At 38.0% G+C, this 15,041-nt stretch overlaps 1 pseudogene; it reads left to right on the top strand.

The window, feature by feature from the left end:
- Positions 1–11,731: 11,731 nt before the first annotated feature.
- On the top strand, positions 11,732–12,053 carry LOC125121362 (glutaredoxin-1-like; annotated as a pseudogene).
- The last annotated feature ends 2,988 nt before the right edge of the window (positions 12,054–15,041 follow it).

The raw sequence follows: 15,041 nt of genomic DNA, 5'->3' as shown, positions 1-15,041 counted from the left end.
CACACAGAACAGCAACTGAATGCTGGCAGAAGAACTTAAGCCTCCAAAAATGGCAAGAATCTCTTGACATAATTGGGTAAAACAACAGAAAAGAGGAGAGTGAGAGAAGGGGAATCAGAACTGGACTGGTGCTCCCAAAAGGAAACTGTGAAGGAGAAAGGAAGAGTCATCTAATCAATGGAAAGATCAACTGAGTCGGAGGGAGCTCCAGATGCCAAGAAAAGTGCAGCAATAGGTCTGAGATATGAAAAGCAGAGTGAGAGCTGAAGAGATCATCTGAACTACTAGCACAGTCACCAGAAACTGAGACACTCGGGTAGGGGCTGAGCAATGAGACCTAGGCTCCTGAGGTTAGTCCCTCGGATCAGGCTGGTGTTGGCAGTGTGGAGATAGTCTGAGGGATAGGAAGCAGTGCATCTCAGGTCGAAGGAACAATATTCTAAGGGATGGGGAGTGGAAAGCCACAACAGAGGGAACCTGACAGAAGGTCTGGACCCACAGGAGAGACAAGGTGCCAGTGTTGGGGAGGGGAGAGTAGGAGGGGTGGGCTGCTACAGAATACTCCTTGCACCCCTGTGAGCACACTTGCCCTCCAGCTAGCAGAGAGCAGTGCTTCCCAGTGCATCCCACCTCCCCCACCACATGCATGCCTGAAATGAGGCTGCCTGCCATCCCAGAGGACTGGCCTCACCACTCAGGGGAAGCCAATCACCTCAAGGGCTTTCCCCAGCCTGGGCTGCCCACCCTCTGGAGGCACCACACTCCCACAGAGCAGCCTCCCAGCACCGCCCACCCCTGGAAGAGCTCCACAGCCCAGAAGCACCACGGCAAGCCCTGTCCAGCCATATGAAGTCTGCCTCCATTGTGGTGGGGACCTGCCAGTCCCCTCCACCCTCAGGAAGTGCTCCTTTGTCTCAGAACGAGCTTGCTAGGCCGCCTGCCCTCAGGAAGCACTGCACTCCAGCAGAGCAAACCACTCAGCACCACCCAGCCTTAGGAAGAGCTCCACAGTGCAAGAGCACCAGGACAAACCCTGCCCAGCCAAGGGAAGTATGCCACCACCAGGTGCAGTTCAGCCAGTCCCACCAGCACTTGGGAAGTCCTCCTTTACTTCAGAGTGACCCTGCTTGCTATGCCCATCCTCAAGAAATACCCCACTGCCTCAAAGAAGGCTGGCAAAAACAGCCAGCCCTTGGGAAGCACTCCAGAGCAGTGCCAGGGAAAAACCTGCTTAGCCACAGGGAATGCAGCTCCACCAAAAAAAAAAAAAAAGAAAAGAAAATAACAAGCAAGATGAAGCTCAGAAACCACTACCACTTAAACCAACAGGAGAACTCACCTAAAGCAGTCAACAATAAAACAGACCTTTGCAGTCTGACAGACTTGGAGTTCAAAAGGGAGATAGTGAAAATACTGATGGAATTAAGAGAAGATATGAACAGTAATGTAGACTCCCTTAGAAAGGAACTAGAAAATATAAGGAGGAGCCAAGAAAAAACTAGAAAATTCATTTGCAGAGATACAAACTGACCTAAGGGCAATACAAACCAGAATGAATAATGCAGAAGAAAGAATCAGTGATATGGAAGATAGAATAATGGAAATCACACAAACAGGACATCAGACAGAAAACCAAATGAAAAAAACATGAAAGATATAAAAGAGACATATGGGGTAATATAAAGCGGGCCAATCTATACATAAGAGGAATTCCAGAAGGAGAAGAAGAAGATAAGTGGATTGAAAATACATTTGAAGAAATTATCTCTGGAAACTGTCCAAATCTAAAGGATACTGATTTCAAGATACAGGAGGCACAGAGAGCTGCAAACAAGTTGAACCCAAATAGACCCACACCAAGACACATTATAATAAAAATGGCAAAAGTTAATGATAAAGACAGGATCCTCAAGATAGCAAGAGAAAATCAAAGTGTCGCTTATAAGAGAGACCCCATAAGGCTATCAGCTGATTTCTCTACAGAAACACTACAGGCCAGGAGGGAGTGGCAAGAGATATTTAAAGCACTGAAAGGAAAAAATTATGCGACCTAGAACACTCTATCCAGCAAGACTATCATTTAAAATAGAAGGGGAAAGGAAATGTTTTCCAACAATCAGAAGCTTAAATAATACAGAGATACAAAAACATTCTAAAGGAAATATTGAAAGGGCTTCTCTAAATCAAAAAAAAAAAAAAAAAAAAGAGGAAGAACTAGGATGGATGAAACCGCAATCAGAGAGCAGGCACTCAAATAAGCCAGCATACAGATGTAATCATAAACATGTTTAAAATAAAATTAAATTAAAAGAAAACAGAGATTTCAAAATCATAAAATGTGGGCAAGAGATGTAAGGAAATAAATAGATATTTTTTAAATTTTCTTTTTTTTCAGTTTTATTATGGCAATGAAATGATTTAACATACAGGACTATCAGGCTAAAACACACAATTATAGGAAGGGGTTTACATACTTAAAAAACAGGGCAAACACAAATCAAAACCTAATATTACTTTACATTCACAAAAAAAGAAAAAGAAAGTCATTCAAGCAGAAAATAACTGGAGACCATCCAACCAAAAAAAGAAAGGAATAATGGAGAATCATAGAATCAACTGTAAAACAAAGTTTAAAATGGCAATAAACAATCAACTATCAATTCTCACCTTAAATGTCAATGGACTGAATGCTCCAATAAAAAGACACAGAGTGGCTGATTGGATAAAAAAGAAAAAACCTTCAATCTGCTGTCTACAAGGAACTCACCTTAGGGCAAAGGACACATAGAGATTGAAAGTGAGGGGGTGGGAAAAGATAATTCATGCCAATGGACAAGAGAGGAAAGCAGGAGTTGCAAAACTCATATCAGACAAAATAGACTTTACAAAGAAGGCCATAAAGACAAAGTAGGACACTATTTAAGATTAAAGGATCCATTCAAGAAGATGATATTATAAGATGATGATATTACAATCATGAACATATATGCCCCAATATAGGAGCAAACAGCTATATACAACAAATACTAACAGACATAATAGGAGAAATTGATGGGACTACAATCATAGTAGGAGACATTAACACCCCACTCATATCAATTGACAGATTTTCTAGACATAAAATCAATAAGGCAACAGAGATCCTAAGGAAACAATAGAAAGGTTAGACTTAATTGACATCTTCAGGACATTACAACCAAAAAAATCAGAATATACACTCTTCTCAAGTGCACATGGCACATTCTCAAGAATTGATCACATACTGGGGCACAAAGCTAACCTCAACAAATTTAGCAGTATAGAAAATATTTTAAGTATCTTCTCTGACCAAAATGGGAAATCAACCACATACGAAAATAAATGAGAAAAAAAGTACTACATGGAGACTAAACAACATGCTACTAAAAAACAATTGGCCAATGAGGAAATCAAGAATGAAATTAAAAAATACCTGGAGACAAATGATAATGAAGGCACCACCTCTCAGAATCCATGAGTTGATGCAAAGGCAGTGCTCAGAGGGAAATTCATAGCAATACAGGCCTTCCTCAAAAAAGAAGAAAAATCTCAAATTGACAAATTAACCTACCACCTAAATGAATTGGAAAAAGAAGAACAATAAAAGACTTAAAGTCAGCATAAGGAAGGAAATCATAAAGATCAAAGAAGAAATCAATAAAATAGAGATTCAAAAAACAATAGAGAAAATTAATGAAACAAAAAGCTGGATCTTTGAGGAGGTAAAACAAAATTGACAAACCTCTGGTAGACTCATTAAGAAAGGAGAGAAAAAACCCAGGTAAACAAAATTAGAAATGTAAAAGGAGAAATCACAACAGATACTGCAGAAATGCAAAAAACAATAGGAGAATACTATGAACAATTATAACCCAACAAATTTGACAATCTGGAAGAAATGGACAATTTTCTAGAATCTTACAGCCTGCCAAAACTGAATCAAGTAGAAACAGACCAACTGAACAGACCCATCACTAGAAATGAAATTGAAGAGGTCATAAAATCACTCCCTAAAAATAAAAGTCCAGGACCAGATGGCTTCACAGGTGAATTCTATCAAACATGTAAAGAGGAATTGGTGCCCATCCTCCTGAAACTCTTTCCAAAGGTGGAAGAAGAAGGAATACTCCCAAAGACATTCTATGAGGCCACCATCACCCTCATTCCAAAACCAGACAGAGATACCACCAAAAAAGAAAACTATCGCCCAATATCATTGATGAATATAGATGCAAAAATTCTCAACAAAATCTTAGCCAACCGAATCCAACAACATACCAAAAAAATTATACACCATGACCAGGTTGGGTTCATCCCAGGTTCACCAGGATGGTTCAACATATGCAAATCAATCAGCATCATAAACCACATTAACAAAAAAAAGTCAAAAATCATATGATCATCTCAATAGATGCAGAAAAAGCATTGGACAAAGTCCAACATCCATTCATGATCAAGCCCCTTGCCAAAGTGGGTATAGAGGGAACATTCCTGAATATAATCAAAGCTATTTATGATAAACCCACAGCAAATATCATCCTCAATGGGGAAAATCTGAAAGCCTTCTCACTCAAATCTGGAACAAGACAGGGATGCCCACTCTCACCACTGCTCTTCAACATAGTTTTGGAAGTCCTAGCCACAGCAATTAGACAAACCAAAGAAATCAAAGGCATCCATATAGGAAGAGAAGAGATAAAACTGTCACTGTATGCAGATGACATGATACTATACATAGAAAACCCTAAGGACTCTACCCCAAAACTCCTTGAACTGATTCATAAATTCAGCAAAGTAGCAGGATAGAAGATTAACATTCAGAAGTCAGTTGCATTTCTGTATACCAGCAATGAAATATTAGAAAAGGAATACAAAAATATAATACCTTTTAAACTTGCACCTCACAAAATCAAATACCTCGGAATACACCTGGCCAAGGAGGTAAAGGACCTATATGCCGAGAACTATAAAACTTTAATCGAAGAAATCAAAGAAGAAGTAAAGAAATGGAAAGATATTCCATGATCCTGGATTGGGAAAATCAATATTGTAAAAATGGGCATACTACCCAAAGCAATCTACACATTCCATGCAATCCCTATCCAATGACCGAGGACACTTTTAACAGAACTAGAACAAACAATCCAAACATTTATATGGAACAACCAAAGACACAGAATCACCAAAGCAATCCTGAGAAACAAAAACCAAGCAGGAGGCATAACTCTCCCAGACTTCAAGAAATACTACAAAGCCACAGTCATCAAGACAGTGTGGTACTGGGATCAAAACAGACAGACAGACCAATGGAACAGAATAGAGAACCCGGAAATAAACCCTGACACCTGTGGTCAATTAATCTTTGACAAGGGAGGCAAGAACATCAAATGGGAAAAAGAAAGTCTATTCAGCAAGCATTGCTGGGAAACCTGGACAGCTACATGCAATGCAATGAAACTAGAACACACCCTCACACCATGCACACAGATAAACTCAAAATGGCTGAAAGACTTAAATATACGACAGGGCACCATCATTCTCCTAGAAGAAAACATAGGCAAAACACTCTCTGACATCAACATCATGAATAGTTTCTCAGCTCACTCTCCCAAAGCAATAGAAATTAGAGCAAAAATAAACCCATGGGACCTCATCAAACTGAAAAGCTTCTGCACAGCAAAGAAAACCCAAAAGAAAACAAAAAGACAACTTACAGAATGGGAGAAAATAGTTTCAAATGATGCAACTGACAAGGGCTTAATCTCTAGAATATATAAACAACTTATACAACCCAACAGCAAAAAAGCCAATCAACCAATAGAAAAATGGGCAAAAGACCTGAATAGACATTTCTCCAAAGAAGAGATACAGATGGCCAACAAGCACATGAAAAAATGCTCAACATCGCTGATTATAAGAGAAATGCAAATCAAAACTACCATGAGATATCACCTCACACCAGTCAGAATGGCCATCATTAATAAATCCTCAAATAACAAGTGCTAGAGGGGCTGTGGAGAAAAGGGAACCCTCCTGCACTGTTGGTGGGAATGGAAACTGGTACAGCCACTATGGAGAACAGTTTGGAGATACCTTAGAAATCTATACGTAGAACTTCCATATGACCCCACAATCCCACTCTTGGGCATCTATCCGGACAAAACTCTCCTTAAAAGAGACACGTGCACCCGCATGTTCATTGCAGCACTCTTCACAATAGCCAGGACATGGAAACAACCCAAATGTTCATCGACAGATGATTGGATTCGGAAGAGGTGGTATAGATACACAATGGAATACTACTCAGCCATAAAAAAGAACGACATAATGCCATTTGCAGCAACATGGATGGAACTAGAGAATCTGATGCTGAGTGAAATGAGCCAGAAAGAGAAAGACAAATACCATATGATATCACTCATAACTGGAATCTAATATCCAGCACAAAGGAACATCTCCTCAGAAAAGAAAATCATGGACTTGGAGAAGAGACTTGTGGCTGCCTGATGGGAGGGGGAGGGAGTGGGAGGGATCGGGAGCTTGGGCTTATCAGACACAACTTAGAATAGATTTACAAGGAGATCCTCCTGAATAGCATTGAGAACTTTGTCTAGATACTCATGTTGCAACAGAAGAAAGGGTGGGGGAAAAAATGTAATTGTAATGTATACATGTAAGGATAACCTGACCCCCTTGCTGTACAGTGGGAAAATAATAAATAAATAAATAAATAAAATAAATTTATACCAACAACAACAACAACAAAAAGAGAATTGCTGGGAAACCTGGACAGCTGCATGCAAATCAATGGATCTAGAACACACCCACACACCATGCACCAAAATAAACTAAAAATGGCTGAAAGACTTAAATATAAGACAAGACAACATCAAACTCCTGAAAGAGAACATAGGCAAAACATTCTCTGACATCAGCCTGATATTAACTTTCTTTTTCTCATATCATCTTCTATCACATTCTATCACAAGTGATTGGATATAGTTTCCTGTGCTATACAGCAGGACCTCATTGCTTATCCATTCTAAATGGAATACTTTGCATCTACTAACCTCAAACTCACAATCCATCCCAATCCCTCCTCTCCCCCTTGGCAAACTCTCAGGTTTTTTAGATGTAGGCAACAGAATCCAATTCTGGTTATTCATGGAGGAAATGAGTTTGTTGAAAGGATATGTGAAACTCATGGATGAATGTCCAAGAAAGCTAAGAAAATTGGCTCAATAAAATGGACAGGAATAAGACCATATATGCAGAACCGCAGTAAAGATCATATTTCATCATTGGTGTGATGAGGTCACTACTGTAGCCACCAAGCTCTGTTCACTGCCTCTTGTACCTCACCAGCACTACCAGAAATCATCAACTGTGCATAGTTCTTGGAGGCCTGGAAACCAGGTGTGATCACCTCCAGAGAGAAATGCTCACTTATTTTTTGCACCAACACCTCTTGATCCATAAGTTAGTGCATCTGATTGTCCACGTCTTGTTCAATTGCCTGTGCTCTAGTTCTCAAGGACACTGGAAGAGCATTATTTTGTCTACGTTGGAGGAAGTGAAAGACTTCAGAATGGGAAGAGGGATATAATCACAAATGTCCACTAGTGGGTTAGGAGGTGTGGTTATTTCAGGAGTTCCCATTGCAGCTCAGCAATAATGAATCTGACTGGTGTCCATGAAGTTGTGGGTTTAATCCCTGGCCTCGCTCAGTGGGTTAAGGATCCAGCATTGCTGTGAGCTGTTCTGTAGGTCACAGACTCAGCACAGATCCTGCATTTACATGGCTCTGACATAGGCTGGAAACTGTAGCTCCAATTCAATCCCTAGCCTGAAGCCTCCAAATGCCACAGGTGTGGTCCTAAAAAGAAAAAAAAAGAGAAAAGATATGGGTGTTCCAAATTTAAACACCTGTCCAACTTGTGTTTTCTTAACCCACAGGAGCTGCACTATTCTGGGATTACTTCCCTCCTTCTGCCGCAGGATCCTCCTGGTCTTTTCTATAGTTGAGATGTGGAACTTGTCTATGACTACATATTTGATGACCAATCAGTGCTGGACACGGGGAGTAGGTTCAAGAGCCAAGATGTCTCTTAAAATGTTGATTCTTCAGTTTCAAGGTTATAGGATCAAAAGGGAAAGATGAAAGGGGTCTCACAGGACATGGGCAGATGTTGCAAGTGTGGGCTGATTCAGTCCGTTTGTCTGGATAAAGATTTCTATTACAGAATCTGAGGTGTTATGACACTGAGTAAAGAAGGAGCTAAAATTGTAATAATTTTTGTGTAAAGAGCTAGAAGAATAGTTTCCTGCAGCCTATATATAAGGCTTGGTCAAAGTTTACACCTCTGAAATGTATCTGAGAAGCTATTCACCTTCCAAGTCTTTGACTGCACCAGGATAATAAATTCTTCCAAGGCAAAGGGGGCCCTGGCACTTGTCAAGTGATTGTAACCAAAGAATGAAGCCAACTTTGGGTTAGTTAACTCTGGCCCTTCACATTTTCTAGAAAGGAATGTATATACCAAATACTTTTCTTTTGGATTTCCCTGTTTTCTCATATTTCCTCTGTTCTGCCTCCCACACCCACCTTTTTCCTTCTCCTTCTTTAGGTGGTAGTTTTGTTTTTGATCTCCACTCTTTACCAACAATAAGCCATCCCTCTTATCACTTTAGCCTTTTCTAGGAATCCCCCCTGCTCCCATGGAAAGAACTTTCTTAAGGTAAAGAAATGATCAGGAGAGAAAACTAATTCAACAGTTTTGAAATGCAGTTGGGAAATTCCATCAAAAAATTTGCATTTAGATATCTTCCTCTTCTAGGAATTTACCTCATAAAGTGAGAATATATAATCAATAAATATATATATATTATATTAGTGAATATACACACATATAGTTTAACATTGCATATACTATCATTGTCTATGATAGTGAAAATTAGAATTAATATTCATGCATACTAACAGAATTTTGGTTCATTGTGTTCAGTAGCTAGATAGATGGTATTATTTGTTCAGTATCTTCCTTCCTTTCCTGTCTTTGACATGGCTTCACTGAGGGCAGAATAAAACTCTCCACCCCATTGACGTTGGGCTTGCTCTAGCCAGCAATTTATGAACAGAGATAACAAATGCTGCTTTGAATAAAGAGCTTTAAATGAATTTCAGACATTTGGTTTGCCCTCTTGAGCACTAACCTTCATCATGAAAAGAAAAGCTCATTCCATGTAGTTAGGGACCTTTAGCTTGGATCTCAGAAAGAGAAATAGACCTGAACTGAATAGACCTGAACTTGACCTGAAGCACAGTTGCCTCTTTCAGCCTACACAATTTTGACTGAGAAATAAAAGTCTGTTATATGTCATGGAGGTTTTAGATTGTGTCTTTTCTTTCTTTCGGCTGCACCCACAACGTATGGAAGTTTCTGGCCCAGGGAATGAATCTGAGCCACAGCTATGATTGACTCCACAGCTCTGGCAGTGCTGGTTCCTTAACCGAGTGGAAACTCTTAGAACATTTCTTATTCAACCAATTCTATATATATATGTGTGTATATATATATATATATATATATATATACACACACACACACTATGAATTATTGCACAGCCTTTAAAAAGAATTATTGTGCTCCACAACTGAAATGGCTTAGATCATTTCTTATTCAGTACTTCAAAGTAAATCCCAACCAATTCTATATATATATATATATACATACATATATACACTATGAATTATTGTGTAGTCTATAAAACGATTAATTCCTGGCCTTGTTGAAATTTCATCAATAGCGCTGAGGCACATATAGGTATCCCAAACCTTACTAGCCACTCTTTGTCCTTTTCTCTATTTCTTCATGCATGTGCTATTGATAATAGCAGTAATAATAATAATAATAATAATAATAATAATAATACTCATAAATGGTACTTACTGTGAACCAGTCCCTGTTATGGTGTTTTACCTATATTGTACTCATCAAATCCCTACAACAACCTTTAATGATAGATACCATTTCTCCATTCTTTACACAGGGATAGCTGAGGCAGAGAGTACTTGCAAATTTGTCAACTTTTTCACTGTATTGGAAGCCTAAAAATATGGTTTTTGTTTTTGTTTTTCATAATGTAAGTGCCTAACTTAAGATTTAATTGAGGAGGCATCCACTTTAAAGGCTACCTTGAATAAAAACACAGCCAGCTACAAATGTTAAAAAGCCAGCTCCCATCTGCCCTTTCCCATTTTCTTTAGAGATCTTGATTGATTAAATGAACTAGTCATTTGGGCCACTTGATTTTTTTTCTTCATCTTCTTCTGCTTTAAATGTTTGCTCTTTTGTCGAGGCCTTGGGAAGGGGGAAGTTCCCCAACCAGGAATTGAATCCATGACACAACAAGGACTTGAGCCACAGCAGTGACCAGCCAGATAACTAATCGCTAGGCTACCAGAGAATTCCTGTTCTTTTGATTTAAATCAATTAATAAAAAGTAACCCTAGGAAATTCTAGGCCCCTAAATTCAACCCCAATAAAAGCATAACCCCAAACCCACACTGTCTCCCCCTTTCTGCAACCACATTGCATGGCCCCAGGTGTGCCTTGTGCTTTCCAGGACCTGTGAGCAATAAATACATTTTTTTCAAAGTTATCACCAAAGAACTGCTAAGGGCACCTTGCAATCATAATAAGAATCACAGGGGATAGTTTAGCTTACTGTTTATTGCTAGGAACAAAACAATATAGCAAGTAATGATAAAGTTGGGATTCTAATTCACTGTATCTGTGTCCAGAGTTTGTCCCCTTAACCAGTACCCTATACCACCTTCAACAAAGCCCTTTATCATTTTCCCTTGGGCTTCTGACTTCTTTCATTCTGACCTATTTAAGGAAAATTATTTGAAGATCATATGTTGGCACAAAAGAACTATGTATCTCTATTTTTTTCAGTGTAATTATAAATACCATCTCCTTATCTCTCAAAGGGGTACCTTTCTTTACATTAGCAACAATCCATCTGAAAATGAAATCAATAAAACAATCCCACTTACAACAACGTTAAAAATAATAAGATATTTAGGATTAAGTTTAACCAAGATGGTGAAAAATCTTTAGAATAAAAACATTAAGACATTGATGAAAGAAACTAAAGCAGGCACAAATAAATGGAAAGCTATCTCATGTGCATGGACTGGAAGAATTTCTATTGTTAAAAATCCATGCTACCCTAAGTGATATACAGATCCAACACAATCCCTATCAAAATTCAAAAAAATATAAAATATGTGTGGAACCACAAAAGACTCTAAACATCCAAAACAAGTTGGAAGAACAAAGCTGAAATATCATATTTCTTGATTTCTAATTATATTACAAAGTTGTAGTAATTTTAAAAATAAGTATGGTACTAGCATAAAAACAGACACATAGACCAATGGAACAGAATAGAGTCCAGAAATAAACCCAAGCATATATTGTCAACTAATCTTTTACAAAATGACAAAACACACATGGGGAAGGATAGTCACTTAAGCAACTAGTGTTGGAAAAACTGGATATCCACCTGCAAAAGAATGAAACTGGACTTCTAGCTTACATCTGCCACATAATTTTTAACTTGAAATGAATTAAAAACTTCAACTTTTACACCCAAGCAATACCTGCAATTGAGGTTTTCTCCTGGGAGGCAGACACCAGTCAGCATGGCTCAAGCATTTGTGAGCAGCAAAATCCAGCCCAGGAAGGTGGATAGTTTCCATCAAGCCCACCTGCCCCTACTGCAGTAAGACCCAGGAGCTCCTCAGACAATTTCCCTTCAAAGAAGGGCTTCTGGAATGTGTTGATATCTCAGCCACCAGTGACACAAATGAGATTCAAGCTTGTCTGCAACATCTCATGGGAGCCAGAATGGTACCTCGGGTCTTTATTGGTAAAGAGTGTATAGGTGCATGCACTGATCTAGTAAGCATGCACAAAAGAGGGGAGATCTTGACTCGCCTTGAGCAAATTGGAGCTCTGAAATAATTGCAGAGAAGATCCAAGCTTATAGCCCCCTTGAGAGCTGGATGGCATTGCAGATAATAATAGTACTTCCTGGTGGATGGACCCAGGGTTACCTTCACCCAGCTTCAGCAACTGTTTACTTAAAATTCTGAAATGTATTAACCAAAATAATTGGGGGGAGTGGGTTTTTGGGGGGCAAAACCAGATTTTTCTTCTGACTCTGTATTAAAACTAGACCAACTTGCTCTCCCCCCCAAAAAAACTTAAAATATAAGACATGAAACCATAAAACTGCTGGAAGAAAACAGGAAAAATATTTCTTGACATTGGTCTTGGGGGAAATATTTTTTGGCTATGTCATCAAACACAAACAAAAAGCAAAAATAGACAAGTGGGACTATATCAGTCTAAAAAGTTTCTGCACAGCAAAAGAAATAACAAGTTTCAACCTATGGAATGAAAGAAAAAATTTGCAAACCATATATTTGACAAGGGGTTACTAGACAAAGTATATAAGGAGTTCATACAACTCAATAGCAAAACAAAATGAAAAAATAATTTAAAAAGACATATAATCCTATTTTAAAATGAGCAAAGGACAACAATAGACATTTTTCCAAAGAAGACATACAAAGTTTCCAACAGATATATGAAAAAGTGCTTACCATCCCTAACCACCAGGAAATGCAAATCAAAACCACAATGAAATTACCTCATAATAGGTAGAATCGGTGTTTTCAGAAAGGTAAGAAATAACAAAGGTTGGTGAAGGGGTGGAGAAGTTAGAATCATTTTACCCTGTTGGTGAGAATGGAAAATGATGCAGCTGCTATGGAAAGCACTATGGAAATTCCTCAGAAAATTAAAAATAGAACTAGCCCATGATTCAGCAACTCCTTTTCTCAGTATATAAAGAAGGGAATGAAAATAGAGCCTTTAAAAGATATCTGTTATCTCATGTTCATCATAACATTAATCACAATTGAAATCATACAATAACAACCAAAGTGCCCATCAGCAGATGAATGGACAAAGAAATTGTGGCATATTATACATAGACAATGAAATATCATTCATCCTTCATTTCTAGTGATGTGTCTGTTCTGTTTACCTATTTCTTCTTGATTTAGTTTTGTCAGGCTTTAAGATTCTAGAAAATTGTCCATTTCTTCCAGATTGTTAAATTTGTTGGCATATATTGTTGATAGTATTTTCTCATGGTTTTTTGTATTTCTGTACTATCCATTGTGACTTTTCATTTTTCATTTCTTATTTCGTTTATTTGGTTTTTTTCTCTCCTCTTCTTGGTGAGTCTAGCCAGAGGTTTGTCAATTATGTTTATCTTTTCAAAGAACCATCTCTTGGTTTTATTAATTTTCTTATTGTTTTTTGAATCTCTATTTTATTGATTTCCTATTTGATCTTTAGGATTTCCTTCCTTCTGCTGACTTTAGGTTTTATTTGTTCTTTTTCTAATTCATTTAGGTGGTGGGTTGTTGATTTGAGATTTTACTTCTTTTTTGAGGAAGGCCTGTATTGCTATGAAATTCCCTCTGAGGACTACTTTTGTGGCATCCCATAGAGTTTGAGTGGTTGTGTCTTCATTATAATTTGTCTCCAGGTATTTCTTAATTTCCTTCTTGATTTCCTCATACTAAGTGAAGTAAGTCAGAAAATGAAAGACAAAAACCATATGATATCACTTATATCTGAAATCTAATATACATCACAAATGAACCTTTCAACAGAAAAGAAAATCATGGATTTGGAGAACAGACTTGTGCTTGCCTAGGTGGAGGGGGAGGGAGTGGGATGGATTGGGAGCTTGGGGTTAATGGATGCAAACTGTTGCGTTTGGAGTGGATTAGGAATGAGATCCTGCTGTGTATCACTGAGAACTATGTCTAGTCACTTATGACAGAGCACGATAATAGGAGAAAAAAAATGGATACATGTATGTGTAACTGGATCACTATGCTGTAGAGTAGGGAAAAATGTATTGGGGAAATAACAATAATAAAAAATTAAATAAGAAATATTATTCATCCCTAAAAGAGGATACCCTGACATTTGCAACAACATGGATAAAGCTAGAGAACATTATGTTAAGTGAAATTAGACATACCACAGAAAGGAAAAAAAAAATGCATGATATCTCATTATTTGGAATATAAAACATCAAACACATAGAAATAGAGAATAGAACAGAGGTTATCAGAGTCAGGGAGTTGGGGGGGGAATGTAGACGTTGGTCAAAGGATACAAAGTTGTGTAGGAGGCGTAAGTCAAGAGATCTAATGTGTAATCTGATGGTTGCAGTCAGTAACACTGCACAGAATCCTGGAAATTCACTAAGAGTTTTTAGATTCTGGGTGCTCTCACCACCCACAAAATGGTAATCATTTGAGGAGATGATACATTAATGAGCTTGATCATAGTAATCATATAAAATCATCATGCTGTATTCCTTTAATATATATAATTTCTATTTGAAAAATAAAGAAATTTTATTGTCTTCCTCCCTCAAACCCTGATGATTTTCTGACTTTCTAACTTTCTAACATCTGATTTTCTAACTTTCTCCACCACTGTTTAATTGTCACTTTTAGAAATACAATTTTCTATATAAATGGTTTATATAGCTAACAACTTAGATGCTCAGTTCCTGAACTGTTTAGCTTCAACAATCCTTTACTGGACCCCCAGCTCAGTCACCCACCCATGTGGTCATATCTTAGACATTGCCCTTATAATCACTGCACATCTGGTGAAATCTCCATTTTAAATAACTTCTTATCGGCTTCTATTTTTTCACCTTTTTAAATTTAGTTTTCCAATTCCAACAATTCTCTGGCACCAATGAGATCATTATCCTGTGAAGTTGTTTTTAAGTATTACCTCATTTATGCCCTTCTTTCTCATTTAAAAAGAATACACTTTTATGGTCCAGAACTAGAACCACCTTCCTGTAAATGCCTTTAATTCTTTTGTTTCCCTTTGCTCTACCTG

The sequence above is a fragment of the Phacochoerus africanus genome, chromosome 2 (genome assembly GCF_016906955.1).
Source record: "Phacochoerus africanus isolate WHEZ1 chromosome 2, ROS_Pafr_v1, whole genome shotgun sequence".
Classification (NCBI taxonomy): Eukaryota; Metazoa; Chordata; class Mammalia; order Artiodactyla; family Suidae; genus Phacochoerus; species Phacochoerus africanus.
The sequence above is the reverse complement of the archived record's forward strand: the minus strand, read 5'-3'. Positions and strand labels throughout refer to the sequence as shown.